General features: G+C 37.4%; 1 protein-coding gene across 6 annotated transcripts in view; it reads right to left on the bottom strand.

Moving 5' to 3' along the window:
* The window catches only part of DLG2 (discs large MAGUK scaffold protein 2), a 1,831,272-nt gene that overhangs the window by 1,264,616 nt on the left and 542,750 nt on the right, over positions 1-23,906 (bottom strand). The window lies entirely within an intron of this gene.

The raw sequence follows: 23,906 nt of genomic DNA on the forward strand, positions 1-23,906 counted from the left end.
ATTTTAAGCAGGTGTGTGACATGATCAAATTCATATCCGAAAACTTTGTCTGCATTATGAAAAACAGGCTGAGTGAGGTCAAGAGCAGATGGAGAAAGCCTCTGTTAAGAATATATTGCAGGAGTCCCAGCAAGAAGGAAAAGGCATCTTGCATTAAAGCAATAATAGTCAAGGTAGAAGAAAACTCAAGGCATTTGCAAACAGCAAGAAAGTTTTTCTACATTGCCAAACAATGTCACCAAAGAGCCTCCAAAATTAAACACTGGCAGGCCGAGTCGCTGAGGATAGCCTAAAAGAAACTAAGTGAGGGTCTTTCCACCTTGACTTACAGGGACAAGGGTCAAAACCTAGAGAGATGGCAGTTTGGAACTGAGAACAGACAAGAGGTGTGTGTTGGTGATGGACTCAGACACCAGAGCAGTTTTATAAAGAAGAGTGCATGGGAGTGGAGGTGGTGGGGTCACAATGTTAGTTCACCACTATTGCAGGCAGAGGGCTACACATCAGTTTTCATCTGCTTCTTACCTTCTAAGGATCCAACAACAACATTAATAAGAAAATCCAACTCTGACAGCTTCTATTTGTGAAGAGATATCCATTTAGGATGGTGAAGGAGAAATTCCAGGAGCCAGAAAGGCATACTAAGAAAGAAATTGGAATTACTCAGCTCAGGCTCACACTGCTGGGAAGAGGTAGAGAAGACTTCAAACTATGGCTGTGATATTTAAGAGGCAGACTTCCTCATTCCCTATACAACCACTGAATCAAAACTGATGCCAGCACTTATCCCTTCATCTTTAAAGAGAGGGACCCCATTTCCATTTCTAATTGTCAAAGCTTTTGCACAATTATTGTGATTCCAGCTCTAGGACCTCTCAACTCTATCATCTTATACTTAAAAGTTTTCATTTCCTTGTCTATAAAAGAGAGTAATGCCACTTATCACAGATTTCTTATGAAAAGTAGAATTAACATAGTTAAAATATCTAATATGGTAGCAAACTTATACTTTTAAAAATTGTTTATCATTTTTTATGTTTTTTATTAAATTATTATCTGTGTACATATTTTAACATTGCCCTCCCCCTTCCATACATACCCTCCATCCCCAGAGTTTTATGTCCATTGGTTGTACTTATTCGCATGTATACAAGTACTTCGGTTGCTCTATTATCTCCCCCAGAACTCCCTACCCTCCCTGCAGTAATTTGACAGTCTGCTTGTTGCTTTACTATCTCTATAGCTATCTTTCGGTTCATCAGTTTACAATGTTCTTTATTATCCATAAATGAGTGAAATCATGTGGTGTTTCTCTTTCATTGACTGGCTTTTTTCATTCAGCATGATGTTCTCCAATTCCATCCAGGTTGCTGCAAATGATGGTAGCATAGTATTCCATTGTGTAGATGTACCATAGTTTTTGGATCCAATCATCTGCTGACAGGCACCTAGGCTGTTTCCAAATTCTAGCTATTGTAGATTATGCTGCTATGAACATAGGGGTGCATATATCCTTTCTGATTGGTGTTTCTAGTTTCTTGGGATATATTCCTAGGAGTGGGATTACTGGGTCAAATGGGAGTTCCATTTCCAGTTTTTTGAGGAAACTCCACACTGTTCTCCACAGTGGTTGCACCAGTCTGCATTTCCACTAGCAGTGCACGAGGGTTCCTTTTTCTCCGCAACCTCGCCAACACTTGTCGTTTGTTGATGTTGGCCATTCTGACAGGTGTGAGATGGTACCACATTGTTGTTTTGATTTGCATCTCTCGGATAATTAGTGACTTAGAGCATGTTTTCATGTGCCTTTTGGCCTTCCTTCTGTCTTCTTTTGAGAATATTCTATTTAGGTCCATTGCCCATTTTTTAATTGGATCATTCATCTTCCTTTTATTTAGTTTAGGGGTGTCGAACTCAACCAGAGAAGGGGCCAAAATCTAAAATCCAGCCTAAATCGCGGGCCAAATGGTTTACTGAACAGTCATAAACTGTCATTGTGATGGAAACGCAGCGGAGTGCAGTGATGACAGCGCGGTGCGGGCCACATTGCAAGGCCTGGCGGGACGGATTTGGCCCGCCCGTGGGCCTTGTGTTTGACACATGTGATTTAGTTGTATAAGCTGTCTGTAGATGTTGGAGATTAAACCTTTATCAGTGGTAACATTTGCAAATATGTTCTCCCACACTGTGGGCTTTCTTGTTGTTTTGTTGATGGTTTCTTTTGCTGTAAAAAAGCTTTTTATTTTTATGTAGTCCCATTTGTTTATTTTCTCTTTAGCTTCCATTGCCCTAGGGGCAGTATCAGTGGAGAAGTTCTTTTGGCATATGTCTGATATTTTGCTGCCTGTAGATGCTTCTAGTATTTTTATGGTTTCCCTTCTTATGTTTAAGTCCTGTATCCATTTTGAGTTTATTTTTGTGTATTATGTAAGTTGGTGATCTAGTTTCTTTCTTTTGCATGTATCTGTCCAATTTTCCCAACACCATTTATTGAAGAGACTGTCTTGACTCCATTGTATATTCATGTTTCCTTTGTCAAATATTAATTGAGCATAGTGATTTGGGTTGATATCTGGGTTCTCGATTCTATTCCATTGATCTATATGTCTGTTCTTGTGCCACTACCAGGCTGTTTTGAGAACAGTGGCTTTGTAATACAGCTTGAAGTCTGGTATTGAGATCCCTTTTACTTTACTCTTCTTTCTCAGGATTGCTGTGGCTATTTGGTGTCTTTTATTGTTGCAAATTAACTTTTGGAGAGTTCTTTCTAGGTCAGTGAAATATGTCGTTGGTATTTTAATGGGGAGTGCATTGAACCTATAGATTGCTTTAGGAAGTATGGACATTTTGATGAGGTTGATTCTACCAATCCATGAACATGGTATGTTCTTCCATCTCTTTACATCTTCCTCTATCTCTTTTTTCAGTGTCTTGTAGTTTTCCACACATCGGTCCTTTACTTCCTTAGTTAAATTTATTCCTAGGTATCTTAATTTTTTTGGCGTGATGGTAAATGGAATTGCTTTTTTAGTCTCTGTTTCTGTAATTTCACTGTTGGTGTATAGAAATACCATGGATTTCTTGGCATTAATTTTGTATCCTGCAACATTGCAAAATTCATTTATTAAGTCAATTAATTTTTTAATGGAGTCTTTTGTGTTCTTTTATGTACAGTATCATATCATCTGCAAATAAGGATAACTTTACTTCTTCTTTTCTAATTTGGATGCCTTTTATTTCCTCTTCTTGTCTAATTGCAATGGCTAGTACTTCCAGTACTATGTCAAACAGGAGTGGCGATAGTGGGCATCCCTGTCTTGTTCCTGTTCTTAGAGGGAATGGTTTTAGTTTTTGCCCATTGAGTATGATGTTGGCTGTGGGTTTATCATATATAGCTTTTATTATGTTGAGGTATGATCTTTGTACTCCCACCTTGTTGAGAGTTTTAATCAGGAAAGGGTGTTGGATTTTATCAAATGCTTTTTCTGCATCAATTAATATAACTATATGATTTTTATCTTTCATTTTGTTTATGTGATGTATCATGTTTATTGATTTGTGGATATTGTACCATCCTTACATTACTGGAATAAATCCTACTTGGTCATTGTGTATGATCATTGTGATGTTCTGCTGGAGCTGATTTGCTAGAATTTTGTTGAGGATTTTGGCATCTATGTTCATGATGGATATTGGCCTGTAATTCTCTTTCATTGAGTTGTCTTTATCTGGTTTTGGTATTAGGGTGATGCTGGCTTCATAGAAGGAGTTTGGAAGTGTTCCTTCCTCTTGAGTTTTTTGGAATAGTCTGAGGAGGATAGGTTTTAGTTCTTCCTTGAATGTTTGGTAAAACTCTCCTGTGAAGCCATCTGGCCCCGGGTTTTTGTTTGCTGGAAGCTTTTTGATGACTTTCAATTTCTTCCCAAGTGACTGGTCTATTGAGATTATTAGCTTCTTCCTGATTGAGTTTTGGAAGTTGGTATTTTCCTAGGAATATGTCCATTTCCTCCAGGTTGTTCAGTTTGTTGGAACAGAGTATGTTCGTAGCATTTTGTAACAATCCTTTGTATTTTGGTGGGGTCTGTTGTTATTTCACCTCTTTCATTTCTGATTTTGTTTATTTGAGTCCTCTCTCTTTTTTCTTGGTTAGCCTGGCTAGAGGCTCATCTATCTTGTTTATCCTTTCAAAGAACCAGCTTTTGGTTTTGTTGATCTTATGTAGTGTTTCTTTGGTCTCTATGTCATTTATCTCCGCTCGGAATTTTGTTATTTCCTTCCTTCTGCTTACACTGGGCTTTTCTTGTTTCTTTTTCAAATGCTTTGAGTTGTAGAGTTAGATAATTTGTTACCATTTTTTTCTTGTTTTTTTGCAATAGGCTTGTAGGGATATGAACTTCCTCTCAAAACTGCTTTTGCTGTGTCCCACAAATTTTGGATTGTTGTGTTTTCATTGACATTTGTTTCCAGGATGTTTTTTATTTCTTCCTTGATTTCTCTGGTAACCCAGTCCTTGTTTAATAGCATGCTGTTTAGTCTCCACGTGTTTGATTTCTTTGGATTATTTTTATTATAGTTAATTTCCAGTTTTATGCCACTATGATCTGAGAAAATGCTTGTTATGATTTCTATCTTCTTGACCTTGAAGAGACTTTCCCTATGTCCCAAAATGTAGTCTATCTTTGAGAATGTCCCATATGCACTTGAGAAGAATGTATATTCTGTGGCTTTGGGGTGGAATGTTCTGAAGATGTCGATTAATTCCATCTGGTCTAGTGAGTCATTTAGGATTAATATTTCTTTGCTGATTTTTTGTTTAGATTGTTTGTCCAAGGGTGACAGTGGGGTATTAAAATCTCCTACTATGATTTTATTGCTATTAATCTCTCCCTTAATGTCCACCAGTAGTTTTTTTTGTTTGTTTGTTTGTTTTTTAATGTATTTGGGTGCTCCCATATTGGATGCATATATATTTACCAGGGTTATTTCTTCTTGTTGGATTGCTCCCTTTAGTATTATGAAGTGGCCTTCATTATCTCTTGTTATATCCTTTACTCTGAGATCTAACTTGTCAGATATAAGTATTGCTACCCCAGCTTTTTTTTTTTTTCATTTCAATTCGCCTGGAAAACCTTTTCCATCCCTTCACCCTCAGTCTGTGTGAGTCTTTTTTTCTGAAGTGGGTTTCTTGTAGACAACAGATATATGGGTCTTCTTTTCCTTATCCAATCTGTTACCCTATGTCTTTTGATTGGAGCATTTAATACATTTACATTTAAAGATATTATTGATAGGTACTCATTTGATGCCATTTTTATTCTATACCTCTGTGTTCCTTCTTCGCTTCCTATTTCTTTATTTTTACAGTAGTCCCTTTAGCATTTCTTACATTGCTGGTTTGGTGGAGATAAATTTCTTTAGTCTTTCTTTGTCTGTGAAGCTCCTGATTTCCCCTTCAATTTTGATTGATAGCCTTGCTGGGTACAGTATTATTGGATTCAGACCCTTCCTTTGCATGACTTTGTATATTTCATCTCATTCCCTTCTGGCCGGATGAGTTTCTGTTGAGAAATCAGTTGCTAGTCTGATGGGGGTTCCTTTATATGGAACTTTCTGTCTCTCTCTGGCTGTTTTTAATATTCTTACTTTATCGTTGGTGTTTGCCAATTTAATTATAATTGGCTTCGGACTTCTAGGATTCATTTTGCTTGGGTCTCTGCCAGCATCTTGGATTTGTGTGGGTTTTTTCTTCTCTATATCAGGAAAGTTTTCTGTCATTATTTCTTGAAATACGTTTTCCATGTCTTCCTCAGTTTCCTTTCCTTCTGGAATCCCTATTATTCTAATATTGTTTGTTTTGTATTTTCCCAAAGTTCCCTTAGGCTCTCCTCCTGCTTTTTAATTTTTTTTTTCCAGAAGCTGCTCTAATTGGGTATTTTTTTCCATCTTGTCTTCTAGCTCACTGATGCGATCCTCTGCTTCTTCTAGTCTGCTCTTGATGCTTTCTACTGAATTCTTCATAGTAGCGATGTCATTTTTCATTTCTTCTTGGTTCTTCTTCAATTCCTCTTGGTTCTTCTTCATTTCTTCTTGTTTCTTATTCATATCATCAAATTTCTCTTCCATTCTTTTTAGTCATCCTATGATCATTACTCTTAATTCTTGCTCTGGTAGATTGCTTGCCTCTAACTCATTTACTTCCTTTTCTGGTAATGCCTGCTTTTCTTTCATTTGCCGACAATATCTTTGTCTCCCCATGGCCTCTCTTTTCAGGATGTCTGGTTATGTGGTATTCCTTCTCCTGCGTTGATTTAAAGGCACAAAATACAACACTACCAGGTACAACACAAAAGGCACTTAACAGGAATGTATTTGCGATATTAATAACCTCTAATAAAGGTGACCACTAGAGAAAGGCAACTTAGGGGATAGGAGAGAAGGAAGAAAGGTAAAAAAAAAAAAAAAAAAAAAAAAAAAAAAAAAAAAAAAAAAAAAAAAAAAGAGGGATAAACAAAGAGATAGAAAGAGAAGAAAAAAAGTAATGTTGAAATGAAGTTGGAAAACAGGGAAAAAGGGAAAAAAGAAAAAAGTAAAAAAAAGAGAGAGAGAGAGAGAGAGAGACAAGAAGCAGACCAAGAGAGAAAGGGGAAATAAACTATATTATATATATATGGAGAAAATTCCCATAGAATAACCACTAATCCCAGCAAATGCCAGCAACAAAATTTGGAGATTAATACAAACTACAATATGATATACAGAAGTAAAAAACAAACAAAAACAAAGGATTTTAAAAAATACAAAGCTACAATGACAACACAAGAATAAGCATAACAATTTCACTAAAAAGCATAAAAATTCAATATAATTAACATTCACACAAATAACGACAAAAGGATAGAGAGGAGAATAATTTTGTTTTGTTTTTTTAACCAGTTAATATAGTGAAGAGAGTGGTATTTATACACTTGGAGCAGGGGGTTGGAAAATATGTCTATAAGTATGGTGAGAGTTTTTCAGGGGGTATACAGAAAGAATAGGGGAAAAACTAAAGCCGGAAAGGGATAAGATAAACAGGAGATGAAAAGGGTAAAGGTTAGTAAGAGAGTGATGGTGTAAAGGTCGAGTTGAGATAGGGTTGAATGATGCTATAGTAAAGATTAAAATAGAGTGAAGACCAATCCCAATGTAAAATAAAGAGAAAATAAAATGATACTGGAGGAAAAAAAAAGAAAAAGGAAACAAAAAATGCAAAATAGCAGTAGTAATAATGGTGATTGAGATTGAAAAGGTAAAATCAAGTAAGGAAAAAAGAAAAAAATTCATTTCTTAAGTAAAAGATGTAAAAAATGAAAATAAAGGATGTAAAAAATGAAAATAAAATATAGTAAAATTAGCATAAAAATGTCCAGTACTGGTCATTCACTTCCTCTGTTATTCTATTTGGCGTGCCTGATTCTCAGTCCGGACAGTATTGCAGTTCCCAGCATTCCACTGCACCTCAGTTTTTTAAGGTAGTCCTTAATTTTAAGTAGGCTATATCTTAGTTATTTGTGTCCATTTATTTTTGATTAATTAAAAGTTTAAAAAAAAAAAAAGATAAGGGGAAAAAAAAGGGGGGGAGGGAGGCAGTTTGTAATTCAGCCCCTAGGTGGCAGTGTTTCTGGTTTGACCTCCCAGTGTTTTTGGCTGCTCTAGCCTTCTTTCTCTATGGCTCTATGTTTTGTCCAGGTAGGCTGCCAGGATGCTGGCTGGCTCCCATACTATCTCTTCTCGCTCTGATCCCCCGTTTCCAGAAAGGCAATTTCCCCCTGCAGTCTCCCAGGATATGCCCAACTGGGCAGTCCTTCCCTAGTACTCAGAAGCAAGGGGGTGAAGGGGATCAGGCGCAGGGTGGGTCTGCGCCAACGTGTCCAGATGTTCCGCCCTTGGCGGGACAGTCCCGATTCTGAACAATCTGTCCCGTGTCCCTTGGCGTTTTAAAAAAGTCCTGATTTTTGGGAAGATTATGCCAAACACAGCACTGGGTCTTGCAGGGCAGAATACTCTCTGAAGCTGCAGCCTTCTTTTGGCGCAGCTTGGCGCAGGGGGCCGCTCGGGCTCGCAGCAGCAACAGTAGCTGCCGGCACAGCCGTGACACAGAACCCTCACGTTATCCCGGAAAACTCTAACCTTTCCGTGGGTGATTGAAGAACTCCCTTGAATCCACGTGTTTGAGCCAATTGGGGTGTCATAGCTGCTCGATGGTCTCTTCTGCTGTGTGTTTTCCAGGCCTCAGAGAAGATCCTCCTTTCCTGGTAAGATGGTGCAGCCTTCCCTCTGAGCCCATAGCTCCCAAAAATTGTTTATAATTATCATAAGAAGGCATAACCAAATACTGTTGCTTTTGGTGATAATAATAATACATATTTACTGGGCTCTTATTAAATACCAAATCTTCTGCTAAAACCATTATATGGAGTAATTTACATAATCCTTAATATAACCCCATAAAGTGAGCAACATAATTAGCCACATTTTACAGATGAGGAAATTAGAAGCTCAGTAATAGTAAGTTCCATACCCAAGATCAGAGGACTATCAAGAGGTAGGATCTGGATTTGAACCAAGGTAGTTTGAGTCTAGATTTCCCCTACTCATAAGCACTGTGAGTCACAATCTGTTTTATATTCTGGAGCAGTAGTGTGTGTCAGAGAATGAGCACAAATTCTTTACACCATAAGACTCCAACTAAAAGTGCCTGATCTACTATTTACAAGCAATGACTTTGGGGAGTTTACTTAATGTCTCTTAGTTTTGGTTACCTCCACTCTAAAACAGAGACTTAAACAAAACAAAAGAAACATATATCTGAAGATGTCTGCCTCTGAGGCTAAAACAGTTTATTTTCAAGAAATTAATGTTGAATAAATAAATAAATGAAATTCCATGATATGACTTTCAGATCTTCTAATATAAGTGATTATAAATATGATGCACTGGTGCGAGTACAGGTCTGTTGCTTCTGTGGACTGATAAACAGGGTCAGCAGTGACAACAAAATAGGATGAATCAGGCCAAGTGACTAGTGTCAGAATTTTTCTGTATCAAATTATCACCTATCCTGAGATAAATGCATAGAAGAGGAAAAAACTGAACACCAGACATGCCAAACTAAAATATTAATTCCTTATTTCTTTGAGCTATTGCATATTTTTAATGTTAAAGTGAAGCTATCCATAGACAGGGCATAAGTAAAATTTTAATCAATTTTTTGGGGGAAATAGAGCCATTTATAAATCTCATTTTGAGAAGACTAAAAGGAATGTATCACCAGTCCCTGGCATGGTACATGTTTCTACTTCTTAGCACACACTTCAAAGTGCATTTTCAAAACCCAAAGGGAATGCAAAGCTCAATTTTGTTTTCATGGGAGACTAATTGCTGACTGAAGATGTGGCATTTAAGGCACCCACCATGGAGATGAGAGTCTGAATCATGGATTCTTCAAGCCTACTCAATCCGCCCCTGTCAGGCTTCACCTCATTTATATAGAGATATCTCTGGTGAGGAAATTCAACATATGACTAACTAGGAGATGTAGATAGGTATTTAGGAATGACATTTATAACACATAACATTTTGCAAGTATGGGCAATTTAAATATGTGCGTGTGCACACACACACATACACACACACACACAAATGTTGAATCAAAATATGAGCCATATATGTAATTTAAAATGTTTCTAGTAGCCTCATTAAAGTAAAAAGAAATAGGTAAAGTTAATTTTGATACTACATTTTATTTAACCCATATCTAAATTTTAATCTCAACTTAACAAGAGAAAAATTATTAATGAGATATTTATTGTTTTTATTGTCTTCAAAATCTGATATGCATTTTTATACTTACAATGCATCTCAATTCATAGTAGCCATGTTTCAAGCGCTCAACAGCCTCATGTAGCTAGGAACTACTCTGTTGGCCACCACAGCCTTAGGCTGTATCTTCAGAGACTACCAGTTAGCCCTAGGATACCCACTTTCCTCTATCACCTGAGGGTTTAGGCTTGAAATTAATTATCACAGATGAATTTGATGTTGATAGTTAAGGCTTTGATCCCTAAGTAGTTTCCCCAGGGGGTAGTAACATTTCCCTTAGTTACACCTCTGCAGAAAGGAATATTGGAAATTAACTTCCATATATATTTTAGAGTAATGGGAGGGCACACCACTGAGTAAGAGAGAAATCTGTCATTAACTCAGTTTCCCTTCTGTAGAAGAAACTTGAAGAGCTTAGAAATATTAGCACATGTCAATCATATGATAAAATGTATGTCTATGGAATAGATGTTAGCGTCCCATTCTATGGATATAGAAACTAAGGATAAGACAGGCTAACTAACTAGCTCAGGCTCACACTGCTGGGAAGAGGTAGAGAAGACTTCAAACCTGGGGCTGTGATAGTTAAGAGGCAGAGTTCCCAGAACTGACCCTGGTTATCTCATAAGATTCCAAAGCATCGTCGTCCAAAGGGTCCAGAAACCCAAAATTGCTTTTCTGAACTTTGAAGCCCTGCATCTAGGCACCTCTTCACAAGCTTGGGTGAAATATAGCCCAAACAGTACTCGTCGTTTCTCTTAGTCACTTCTCCCCTCTATAGAACCACTGAGTCAAACTGAATCCAGCACTTTCCCCTTCCCCATGGAAGAGGGAGGCCAGGTCTCCACTTTCTAATTAGCAAAGCTTTTGCACAAACTCTCAATAAGAAAAGCCAGTGGTTCTGGAAGGCAGTGTGGTGTGTGTATAGGAAAGACTGGCTCTGTCAACTTTCTGCTATTTGGCTTTGGACACAGGAATGTCCTCCTTAGTTTTGATATTAGAGTTTGGTAAATGAGAGCAGTAATAATCATTTGGCAGGGTTGTTAAAAGGATTAAACTAGAGAAGATTATGAAATCCCTGGCACATAATAATCACTCACTGAGCCAATGCCCCCTTTTCTTCTGCAATACACTAGCCATGGATGGCCGTGCTATGCGTTTCTGTTCTTTAACTCACTCCCAATAGTTGGCCTCTTCCCCACGAGTAGTATCTGTCTATTTGAATAGGATCAGAAAGAATTACACATGGAAATGGGACCTCAGGGCTTTCTCCCACTCAGCCTACAAAATGATACTGTCCTGAAGAGAATAGACATTTTCTTTCTCCCTGGAGAATATATTATCCCTTAGATTGTGTCAAACATATTCTGTTTCAGATGATTCTAAGGGATTTTAGGACATTGACCAACCCTCCCACCAAGCCAAAGCCTTCCATCCTGCTCTAACCATTTCTGTCTTACAGAATCTGCAGACTGTGGCAAACACCAGGGAACTTGACTTTGTTTAGCCCTGAAGGATGAGGTAATGAGGGAAAAAGGTGAGGATCAGCTAGTGCTGTGAAAATCAATGTTATTGACCGCTGGACCAGAGGAAAGGAAAAACAACCTTCCTGATTATCATGGTGGACTGGAAGAGGGAAGGATGGAGATGGGCCACAGAGTCTACATAATGAGAATGGGCAGTGAGCCATGACTGAAGGAGTCTCATTACAGATCAGCAGTCTGTTTCACCAATCTCCACCCGCCCCCAGCCTGTACTGCTCCAGTCATTTTCTGAACCTGTCCTCTAACTTGTTTATCTGAACTGAAACCATGATTTAGACCTAAGCAGGAAAAATAAGTGCTTTTCCCTTGACTGGTCAAGTCAGAATTTTTCTTTAATATATTTTAAATTATTCATATTAACTGATATTTTTTTCAAACTAGTAACCAATTGCTTTTCTTAAAATTTTGTTATAGAATTTTCTTTAGACAGATTTTTTAAATTTCATGTTGAATTCAATTCAATAATGCACTATTTACTGTACAGACATAGATACCATTTTTAAAAATATATTTTATTGATATTTTTACAGAGAGGAAGGGAGAGGGATAGAGAGCCAGAAACATCGCTGAGAGAGAAACATCAACCAGCTGCCTCCTGCACACACACCCCCCCCACTGGGGATGTGCCTGCAACCAATGTACATGCCCCTGACCGGAATCAAACCTGGGACCCCTCAGTCCACAGACTGATGCCCTATCTACTGAGTCAAACCGGTTTCAACTAGATACCATTTTTTATAAAAATGTGGAGAGGCCAGAACATGGGAAGAAGACTTTTGAAAACAGTGGGAAACTCAGAAAGTTCTTGAACATAGAAATGAATGGCCAGTTCTTATCTGTGTTTTAGAAAAATATGTTTGGTACAACCATTGGGAGGATAAATTTGGAGGGGAAACAAAGAGAGAATAGGGAAGCCATCTAGGATGTTCCTTTGGTCAGACAGTGAAAGGTAATGAGGACTCCACTGAAGAAGGGGTAGAAGGACAAGAGGCAGAAGAAATTATTCAGAGGTAGATTATAAAGGACTAGAGGCCTGGTGCACAAAATTCATGCACGGAAGGGGGTAGGGGCTGTCCCTCAGCCCAGCCTGCAACCTTTTCAATCTGGGACCCTGGTGGGATTGGGCCTAAATGAGCAGTCAGACATCCCTCTCATAATCCAGGACTGCTGGTTCCCAACCATTCACCTGTCTGCCTGCCTGATTGTTCCTAACTTTTTCTGCCTGCTAGCCTAATCATCCCCTAACTGCTCCCCTGCCAGTCCGATTGCCTTTAACTGCCTTCTCCTGCTGGCCTGGTCACTCCCAACTGCCCTCCCCTGCTGGCTCAGTCAACCCTAACTGCTCTTCCTTGTCAGCCTGATTGCCCCTAACTGCCCTCCCCTGCAGGCCTGGTTGCCACCAACTTCCCTCCCCTGCAGGCCATCTTGTGGCAGCCATCTTGTGTTCACATGGGGACAGGCATCTTTGACCACATGAGGGCGATCATCTTGTGTGTTGGAGTGATGGTCAATTTGCATATTACCTCTTTATTACAATATATAGGATTTGTGGGTTGATTAGACTTCCATTGAGGGCTATAGACTTAAAAATTACTACAATATTTCCACTCAAAATGCCTATGAGAATAGTGATAAAGAGGAAGTTGTCCATTGGTATCTGCTTAAAATAATCACACACAGCATTGCCAATGTGGCACAGTGATTGAACATCGACCCAGGAACCAAGAGGTCACCAGATCAATTTCTAGTCAGGGCACATGCCTGGGTTCTGGGCTTGATCCCCAGTAGGGGAAATGCAAGAGGCAGCCAATCAATGATGTTTGTCTTTCATCCATGTTTTCCTCTCTATTCCTCTCCCTTCTTCTCTCTAAAAATCCATAAAAACATATTCGAAAAATATAAATAAAATAATCACACACACAATCACCCCCAAAGCACAGTATTTGATGGGGTGGATGTAGAAACAGTGATAGGGGACTAGCTAGAAACATATTTGCATCAAGTATGCAATTGTTCCCTATTTGAAATACAACAGCAATGATCCTTTTGAAATTCAGGCTCACCATATATTTTTTTCAAACTGCATCTCATTTCAAAACTATTCCAAGGTAACACTTGAAAGCTTTCTATTCTCTGCTAAAAAGTAATGGTCTAAAGAAAACCATGTTTTTGTCTCCGGCTACCTTTATTTATTTACTTAAAAAAGCTTTCCTACCATGCAGCTATTTAGGAATATGCTTATGAAGATTACTAATGACATGATAATGTTCTTATGATATGGTATTAAGCAAAAACGCAGGGTACAGGTAATATACCTTGATCCCAAGTGTCTTCTTATATAACACATATTCATTCACACACACACACACACACACACCCAAGTACATGAGGAACAAACAAAAGTAATATAGAGCTTTTATGTATGACCAGCAAGGTTTTGTAATGTCCTTTTCTGTACTTTCCATGCTTCCTATAATGAGGTGATTACTTTCAAATCTTCCAAACAGCTGAGATGCACAATGCATTCTGACCCATTTAAAACGGATTCCTTGGTTTATTTTTACTGAAGAATTCAAAAGAGTACAGGTTACCATTTAATTTACTACACATCCAACACAAATGCAAAGGTCTCTTTTAGTTACTAGAATAAGATTCAGGGATCCTCTTCAAAAACCCACTTTACCCATTCATGGCCTCCCTCCTTCTCTGAATCTAGGTGTAACCTTAAAAAATAAATCCAGATAGATTCTTTAAAAACAACCAAATCTATGTATAGGTTTTAAAATAATATGTAAATCCAAGTGGAAAAAATAATAAATAATAAATAAAACATGACTCAAAATGTGTCTCCTACTATTCAGCTATCTTTCATTTTAAGGGAAGACATTCCTTCAGCTTCTTTCAGTTAAATTTCTGTCTACTTTGAAAGCCCCAAAGTCTTTTATGTGGCTCACTTAAAGAAGATCTACTTTAAGTGTGAGAAATATGTAGGCACTAGACCTTCCCAGGGTCAACTGTGTCTTTGTTTTATTATTCCTCTTTCTTTTTTTAATTCTCAAGAGTTAAGTTCTCTAAGCAATACTAATTCATCCGGGGGAGTTTCATTATCTTCTTTACTGCACTAATAACTTGTGCAGGGTTGAACAAATAGGCCTCTTTCAAAGCTTGCCCATACTTCACTTGCTTATGAATGTCTCCAGTGTAAGCACCCCCAGATTCATGGGAGGGTAGAGATCATCAGACTCCTGGGAATCTTCTGGGCCCTGGCTAAATGAGGAAACTATGAAACACCCAAACCAGGGGGACATGATCTGAAGTTAAAACTAACAAGCCACAAGACAGTCCAACAGAGTTATGAAAATTAAAGAGATGCAAAACAACCCATTTGGAGAAGGGAGTCAAGCCAGAGTAGTAACCACCAGAGCACGGGTCAAGAGCATGAGAGGTTTTCATCCAGGCACTACCCTCTCCTGAGCAGGTACTGGTTCCTTTCTCTGGAATTTAACCCAGTACTGCTGTTACTTGAGGCCATGGACAACTAACCCAATCCCTTCACTTGTACAGTGGGCTTAATAATGAAACCTTCAGTGCCTGATATATCACAAATCCTCCATAGGCGTTAGAAATTGCTACTAGGAATATTGAGGTACATAGGAGGCTGAGGCAAACCTCAAGGGCCAGGGCAGTGCTAAACCATGAATTTCTAAGTGAGAATACGGATTAGTAAATGGACTAGACTTCAGGAACAGCTATTCAGTGTTTTTGTTTTGTTTTGTTTTGTTTTGCCCATCTCCTGCCTCATATTGGCTGGCTATTATAATCTGTCATCCTTCATTTGCATATTCCTAATTGAGGATGTATGTTCCTTAATGTAGGAAACATGTTACAGTGGTTTTCAATTTGTGACTTATGACCCATTCTGCACTCTTTCAAACTCATTAGCAAAAATACATTAAGAAATCTGTTTTAAATGGGTCAGTATGAACTGCATTTCCTCAACCATGTTGATTATATACATTTAGTAAAACTTGACCAAAATTACTTAAAAAATAAAATGTAAAATGTAAAAACAGAATAGAAATATCAGAATGCATAGCTTTTAGTAAAGTTAAGTATTACTTTGTGAGACATGTAGTTAGTTGTAATTTATAATTTGTTCATACTCTGGATTACAGTCCAAAAAGTTTGGAAATATTACATATATATATATATATATATATATATATATATATATACACACACACACACACACACACACACACACACACACATTACTTGGGCAAATATTAACACATAACAGTTTTTCAACAAACTTGTTGACTCACTGCTTTAATTCCCAACAGAAGCTATAACACAGTGTTTGCCAAACTTGTCTTATAAGAATTACCTAGGGTAGGGGTGTCGAACTCAATCAGAGAAGGGGCCAAAATCTAAAATCCAGCCTAAATCGAGGGCCAAATGGTTTACTGAACAGTCATAAACTGTCATTGTGATGGAAACGCAGCGGAGTGCAGTGATGACAGTGCAGTGCGGGCCACATTGCAAGGCCTGGCGGGACGGATTTGGCCCGCGGGCCTTGTGTTTGACACATGTGATCTAGGGCCATTTCCACATTTCCAGGCTGCTTACCTAAATTCTGATGTTGGAGAAATATTGTCATAAAAGAGGCAATAATTTGCCATTAAAGAGGGAATTTATTGAAAGCAAATCCATTATCCTGTTCTATATCTATTCTTATTTGGTGGTACCATACCTGATTCAAAGAGGCACCTTTGATCGTAGCTGGTTTGGCTTAATGGATAGAGCGTTGGCCTATAGACTGAAGGATCCCAGGTTCCATTCCAGTCAAGGGCACATGTCTGGATTGAGGGCTTGATTCCAAGTAGGAAACATGCAGGAGGCAGCCAATCAATGATTCTCTCTCATCACTGATGTTTCTATCTCTTTTTCCCTCTCCCTTCCTCTCAGAGGCACCCTTTAAAATATGTCCAGCTGGCTTCTTTTTTTTTTTCTTTTTTTAATATATTTTATTGATTTTTTACAGAGCGGAAGGGAGAGCGATAGAAAGTTATGAGAGAGAAACATCAATCAGTTGCCTCCTGCACACCCCCTACTGAGGATGTGCCCGCAACCAAGGTGCATGCCCTTGACCTGCATCAAACCTGGGACCCTTCAGTCCGCAGGCTCTATCCACACATCCAAACCAGTTTAGGCCATACTGGCTTCTTAGACATTCCTTAAAGTGCCAGGTGGCTTCCCCCCACCCCCACCCCCCAGGGCCTATCCACTTTCCCTTACATTTTTCTACATGGCTGCTCCCTTTACCTCCTTTAGGTCTTCACTCAAAGGTCACCTTCCTAGAGAGACCCCAACTAACCATTTTACTGGAACTAAAACTTGGATCCCTTCCCAGATTCATATTTTATATACCTCTTCCAGATTTTCTCTTTACCATTTATCATTACACATGACTTATTTTACTTAACTCTCCTTTTTATTGCTCAACTAGCTTACTATCATATACATTCTATAAGGACATAAATTATTGTCTGTTTTGTTCCATCCTGTGTTTTTAGAAACTTGTCAATGCTTAGCACATAATAGATGCTCATTAAATACTTGGTGGATGAATCAATGGAAAATACATAAGAAAGCCTCATGCTCTGACTCTAACCATTATTTATTAGCAAGAAATTAAGAGATTCCCTTCCAAAGCAGCTCCCACCCAGGAGGTTTGGGAGGGGTGTTTGAGGGTCTAACCCCACCAACCAGAATGTCCTCAGCAGTCCTGGTTAGGCCTCAAAGACAGCTGCACTGGAATTCAACCATGCTCATCAACAAGATTGCAGTAGTCATGGCTGGGCCTTATAGCTGGTGGGCCTCACCAGCATGCTCACAAGCAACTGTGGTATAACTATAACAGAAGGGCGCATGCAGTCCACACAGGGCACATCCCTGGAGCACCTGGCTCTGGTGACCAGGGGAGATTGTACTATTGGCACCCCTAGGACACCTTTTACATAAAGCTACTCACTCTTTCATGACTAGGAGATGAGCTGATCTATCTAATACACAGAAACAAACACAGAAAGTTAGGCAAAATAAGGAGAAAAGGGATATTTCCCAACAAAAGAATACCACAAAAACTATTTAAAAAAAAAAAAAAAAAGCAACAACAACACAAAAACTAAAGAAAATGGAGATAAGCAGTCTACCAAATAATAAGGTCAAAGGTAATGGTCATCAGCAAAAGAATCCTTCAACAAAACACAAAAAAACACAAGAAAGCCCACTGATGGGAGAACATATTTGCCAATCATACTTCCGATAAGGGTTTAATCTCCAAAATTTACAGAGAACTAATACCACCTAATAAAAGGAAAATAAACAATCTAATCAAAAATGGGCAAAGGATCTAAATTGACACTTTTGGAAACAGGACTTACAGAAGGCCAAGAGACATATGAAAACATGCTCAAAGTCACTAATCATCCAAGAGATGCAAATCAAAACAACAATGCCGTACCTTCTCACACCTGTCAGAATGGCTATCATCAACAAATGACAAGTGCTGGCAAGGACGTGAAGAAAAAGGAACTGCTGGTGGGAATGCAGACTGGTGTAGCCACTGTGGAATACAGTGTAGGGTTTCCTCAAAAAACTAAAAATGGAACTCCCATTTGACCCAGTAATCCCACTTATAGGACTGTATCCAAGAAACCAGAAACACAATCAGAAAGGATATATGCACCCCGATGTTCAAAGCAGCACAATTTACAAAAGCTAAGATTTGGAAACAGCTTACGTGCCCATCAGCAGATGAGTGGATTAGACAACTGTGGTACATCTACAAAATGGAATACTATGCCGCTATAAAAAAGAAGGAACCTTTACCATTTGCAACAGCATGGATAAAACTGAAAAGCATTATGCTAAGTGAAATAAGTAAATGGGAGAAAGATAAATATCATATGATCTCACTCATATGTGGGATATGATGATCAACATAATTTGATGAACAAAAATAAATCCAGAGACAAATGATAGGGGAAGGGGGGAGGTTAGAGAGCAACCAAAGGTCTTATATGCATGCATTTTAGCATAACTAATGGACTCAGACACTGGGGTGGTAGGGGTTTGCCTAGTGTGGCAATGAGTGGGGGAGGAGGGGTCAATTGGGGAAAAAGGAGACATATGTAAACTTTAGACAATGAAAATAAATAAATTAGAAACAAAACAAATAAACCAAAAGTACTGGTCATAATTGTGCTCACTGAACTAGGGAGAAGAATGGATGAACACAGTGAAAACTCCAAAAAAGAAATAAAAATGATATATCTGATAAAGGGCTAATATCCAAAATATATAAAGAACACAACACATGAAAGAAAAGTGATTCAAAAATGGGCAGAGGACCTGAATAAATATTTCTGCAAAGAAGACACACAAATTGTCAACAGACACAAAAAAGTTGAACATCATTAATCACTCAGGGAAATGAAAATCAAAACCACAATGAGATATCACCTCACATGTGTCAGAATGGATATTATAAAAAATGACAACAAATAAGTGTTGATGAGGATGCGTATGGTACCACCAAATAAGAATAGGTCTAGAACAGGAGAATGGATTTGCTTTCAATAAATTCCTTCCCTTTATTGTTGGTGGGATTGCAAATTGGCGCAGCCACTGTGGAAAAGCAGTATGTAAGTTCTTCAAAAAATAACAAATAGAACTACCCTACAATCCAGCAATTCCACTCCTAGATATTCATTTTAAGGATATTAAAACACTATTCGGAAAAGATAGATGCACCCCTATGTGTATCTCAGCATTACTTAAAATAGACAAAATACAGAAGCAACCTAAGTGTCCATCAAAAGATAAATGGTACATATATACAACGTAATATTACTCAGTCAAAAAAGAAAAGAAATTGTACCATTTGTGAAACATGGATGCTAAGTAAAATAAGTTAGAGAAAGACAAATGCAATATGATTTTACTTATATGTGAAATCTACAAACAAAACAGAATCGGACTCATAGCCATAGAGAACAAACTGATGACTGCCAGAGAGGAGGGGGTGGGGGACATAGGTGAAAACGGTGAAAGGGGTTAAAAGGCATAAAATCTAGTTATAAAATAAATAAGTCATGGAGATGTAATATGCAGCATAAGGAATATAGTCAATAACATCATAATAACTTTGTATGGTGACAGATGGTTACCAGACTTATTATGATGATTACTTGGCAAGGTATATAAATGTCAAATTACTATGTTGTACACCTGAAACGAATATAATATTTATGCCAACTATACTTTAATGAAAAAGAAAAACAAAAAAGAAAGATAATACAAAGGAATGGTAACATCATACTATGCAAAACATGTAATTTTATTATTTATTTAATTCCTTACCTTATTAACAAATATTTTAGTGGTCTGCAACATATTAATTAGTTATAGTTCATATAACCAAATGATTTATTGAGGGAAGTTTTAGAAAAGTGGAAGAGACCTAACTTAACAGCTGCCTTTATAAGCACTTACTAGTTGTGTGACATTAGGCAAGTTATTTTATTTTCCTGAAACTTCAGTTTCTCTCCCCTATAAAGTAATGATGATGATAATGCTTACATCATAAATCTGGGGAGTGCTTTGAAGACTTGTGCTCAGTTATTGGTGTAGTCTATAGCTCATAGTAAGAGCTTGAGCTATAATTGTATTTTTTTGTATTGTATTAATTGTAGCTATTATTGCTATTGTCCATTGTGCTGTTTTTTTCTTTATTAACTCATGTTATTTTTTTAAGGATTTGAATTAAATACTCTCATCAGAAATTATAAATTCAATATACTGAGTAGGCTTAGGTATTATAAACCCAATATACTAAGTAGGCTCACAACCATTTAGAAGCCATAATTTAGGGGCCCAGTGAGGGATTAGTACCTTATTAACCTCAGAAAAGAGATAATTACTCAATTGGAACCCTGAGAGGGAGCACGCCTGATTTGCATAAGCATGCACACTGTCCAAATTCTGATTCATGATTCCAAGACCTGCCTACAACAAATAATGTGTTTATTAAAAGCATTGATATGTGGGATGTATCATGGACTCTAGCAAAAAATAGGCATTGGCAGCACAAGGAGATAGAATTTCTGAAAGTTACCCTTTCAAAGAGTAAATCAAGCATTTTTAAAGTAAAAGGAAAAAGAAGGAAGAAGAAGAAGAAGGAGGAGGAGGAGGAGGAGGAGGAGGAGGAGGAGGAGGAGGAGGAGGAGGAGGAGGAGGAGAAGAAGAAGAAAGTATATACTTCCTATCTTCAAAGTGCTTAAAATCTAGTTTGGATGAGGGCAATGCCAAAACATAATAAAAATTAACTATCAATGTAAGATAAATATTGCAAGTGATGCCATAAGGCAATATAAGATTTATTGCCATAAATAATGGAAAAATTACACTCATTAAATCAAAGGAGAGAGATAAAGTAATGGAGTTAGTGTGGCTAGAGTCAACTTCTTGGAAGATAGACACCCTGTACTGGTTCTTAAGGGAAGGTTAGAATTTAGACAGAACATGGTCAATGCAGAGATAGGATGCCCATTGCACAAAGAAAATGCTCAGAGGCAGAAAAGGGTGGGGGTGTTTGGAAAAGAGAAACTTCACAGAATAAACTCAGTAGAAATGAGCATGATGAATGTCTGAATTCTGGAGTGGTTAGGCATTCAACAAATTGTTTTAATTTGAATTATTGATTCCCTCCAACCTAGCTCTACAACTGGTTGTGCAGGTCCAAAACAGTATGTGACTGAGTGTGAGTGGTTTGTGACTGCCAAACCCATATCCATGTAATTTCAAAGCCCATGGTATTGTTTTTCTTTTTTTCTCTTAAAATAATTTAACAAGCATTATAATAAATAAATCTCAGAAGAAGCTGAATATGGAATAAAGAGAAATCTGGGGCATGATGCAACATTTAACAAATATTTATTGAACACCTACTATGTACTGAGATTGTACTTGATGCTGATGATATAGATGTAAATGAAACAAACGGAAATCCTGAGTTCTATGGAGCTTACATGTTAGCATATGTGCATATGCGGTAATGATGTTGAGAGTGGTGGGAAAGGGAATTTATAGATGAATACATTTCTCATTAATTACAAATATCTTTTAACTGGGCTCAAATCCTAGAATTTCTTAACACTATTCTTAGTGAAGGCAGCCCTTAAGTCTTCTCCTATTTTGTGGCCTCAATTTTATCAATTATGAGTTAAATTGAGTATTAACTACGTTCTAAGAACATTTTATACAGTGTTCACATGCCTTATATCACATAATTATTATAATAGCTATTATCCTTGTTATAGACATTAAAAAATACTTAGTTCAGAAAGTTTCTTGTGCAAACAAAAGCATTTCCATGTAATAAATGGGGAGGATAAACCAAAATTAGTTCTTTTGGAATAATGAAAACTCATGCTTTAAAAACATCCTGTTACACTCTTTTCCCAAAATCTTCTTATATTTGCCCTCAAGGAATTTCAAATATTAAAAGCAGAATTCTTGAATCTATGGGGTGGGCAACAGTATTTACTAAATAAGCCAGTAAATCAGGGTTCAGGAAACATCTCTACCAAGTCTGCTTCTGACACACACTGTGAAACAGAGGAACTGTCCATTTCCTCTCTCTGTGTTAGTTTTCTTACCTGTAAAATGGGTTCCATACTTGCCATTCATTTTTCAGAGATTGTGGGTTTGTGGCTCTATATGGGTATGTTTACAGTAGCAGGGCAAAGGGAGGGAAATAATGAGGTGAGGAACATAAAACTATTCAGAAAAGCAATAGGTATCACCTTAATGTAAGGTAATATCATCAAAATTGTGACTTTCAAAAAGTCATTTCTATAAGCAAAAAAATTATATGGACATCTGGTGACATCTGGTGCAATAAGCTTCCTGTTTGTTTTATTAAAGTGGTATTTTGTGTACAACAAAGGCAATCTGAGATGAAAGAGGAATCGTACACCTAAATAATGATCACATTACTCTTTTTGTGTGTGTGTGTGTGTTAACAGAATCAGAGTATGTTGTTCTAATCATATTCTTTAAAAAGTTAAACTCAAGCCAATATGCTATGAATGTTTATTAAATTTAAACAACTTAACAGTTGACAAGAAAACACAGAACATATATAATACCCTCTGGATAGAAGTTTTCATTTTCCCCGCTTCTGTAGAAATCCCCTTTTCTAGAAACAGGTGGAAAAGTAACAGAGTTAGATTGTGAAGATAGATTGTTCAGTTAATTCCCACAAGTATTGGCTTTAGCTGGCATTTATTTGTTAGACCCTGTTAGTTCACTCTTCAGTCTTCTAAGAACCCCTGCTCCATCCACTTCCAACTATCTGCAACTTTTCAAAGTGCTCTGCTTTTCACCTCCATGCTTTTGTCATTCCCTCTACCAGGCATACCTTCCTCACTCCAGGCTGCTGGGCAAAACTCCATTCGCTGTCAAAATTCAACCCCGAGGTGACTTCACAGTCCATGTAAAATTAGTCAATGTTCTGTTCTGTTTTGTCCTTACAATGTCCTGCGTAGACTTTCATTACTGGTCCTGTAATACTTCACACCTCTTACTTGCTTATGTGTCTGTGTCCTTTCCAAGACTGGAAGCTTCTTGAAAGCAAGGATTATTTTCTATTGAGCTTAGTTGTACAGACTCTAGCACAGTGCATAAAAGACAGTGTCCTTCCAAAAATTTTTGATAGATGAATAAATAAATGATGACCCATAAGTCACATTCTGATATCTGTAAATGTATGTGTATGTATATTCATTCCAAATGCAATACCTTCATTGTTACATGAAAACATATGAAATATATTAAAACATACCACTCTCAAAAAGTCCTTTTGACTGTGCTATATAATAAAGGTCCAATCCACACAAAAAATCATTCTAGGATAAAAGATTGTGACTGCAGAAAAAAATAGACAAGAGTTGTTTCTATCCTTTGAATTTTAACCATTTGAAAGTCTTGGGTCACTGGAACACCAATCATGTTAAAACATGGCAACATGAAAAGCTTCAAACTATACAAGAGACTTTACCAGAACCAAACAAATAAGTAATTCTGAGCATAATGAAAATAAAATCAAATACTTTAAAATTATAACATAAAACAAAAATAAAAGTATCAGGTAAGACTTTATTGCGAAAACTTGGTAAAATATCAGACCAGACCATATAATTGCCAACTCTTTTTGCAAAACTTGCTATCTCAGAAGAAAAAGATAAGCCTGGTAACATTTGCAGGGAAGTGTAATTATTGAAAAGGCATAAGCATACTTAACATTGAAGTTAAGATATTCAAAGCAAGGTTATATGTTGTATGTGGCAATATACATGCTCAGGGTTTCTATTGATTAATGTATAGGAAAGTTTACATCATTCAATACAAGTTAGTCAAAGTACTAAAAATTTA

The sequence above is a fragment of the Pipistrellus kuhlii genome, unplaced genomic scaffold, assembly GCF_014108245.1.
Source record: "Pipistrellus kuhlii isolate mPipKuh1 unplaced genomic scaffold, mPipKuh1.p scaffold_m20_p_9, whole genome shotgun sequence".
In the NCBI taxonomy this organism is placed as follows: domain Eukaryota; kingdom Metazoa; phylum Chordata; class Mammalia; order Chiroptera; family Vespertilionidae; genus Pipistrellus; species Pipistrellus kuhlii.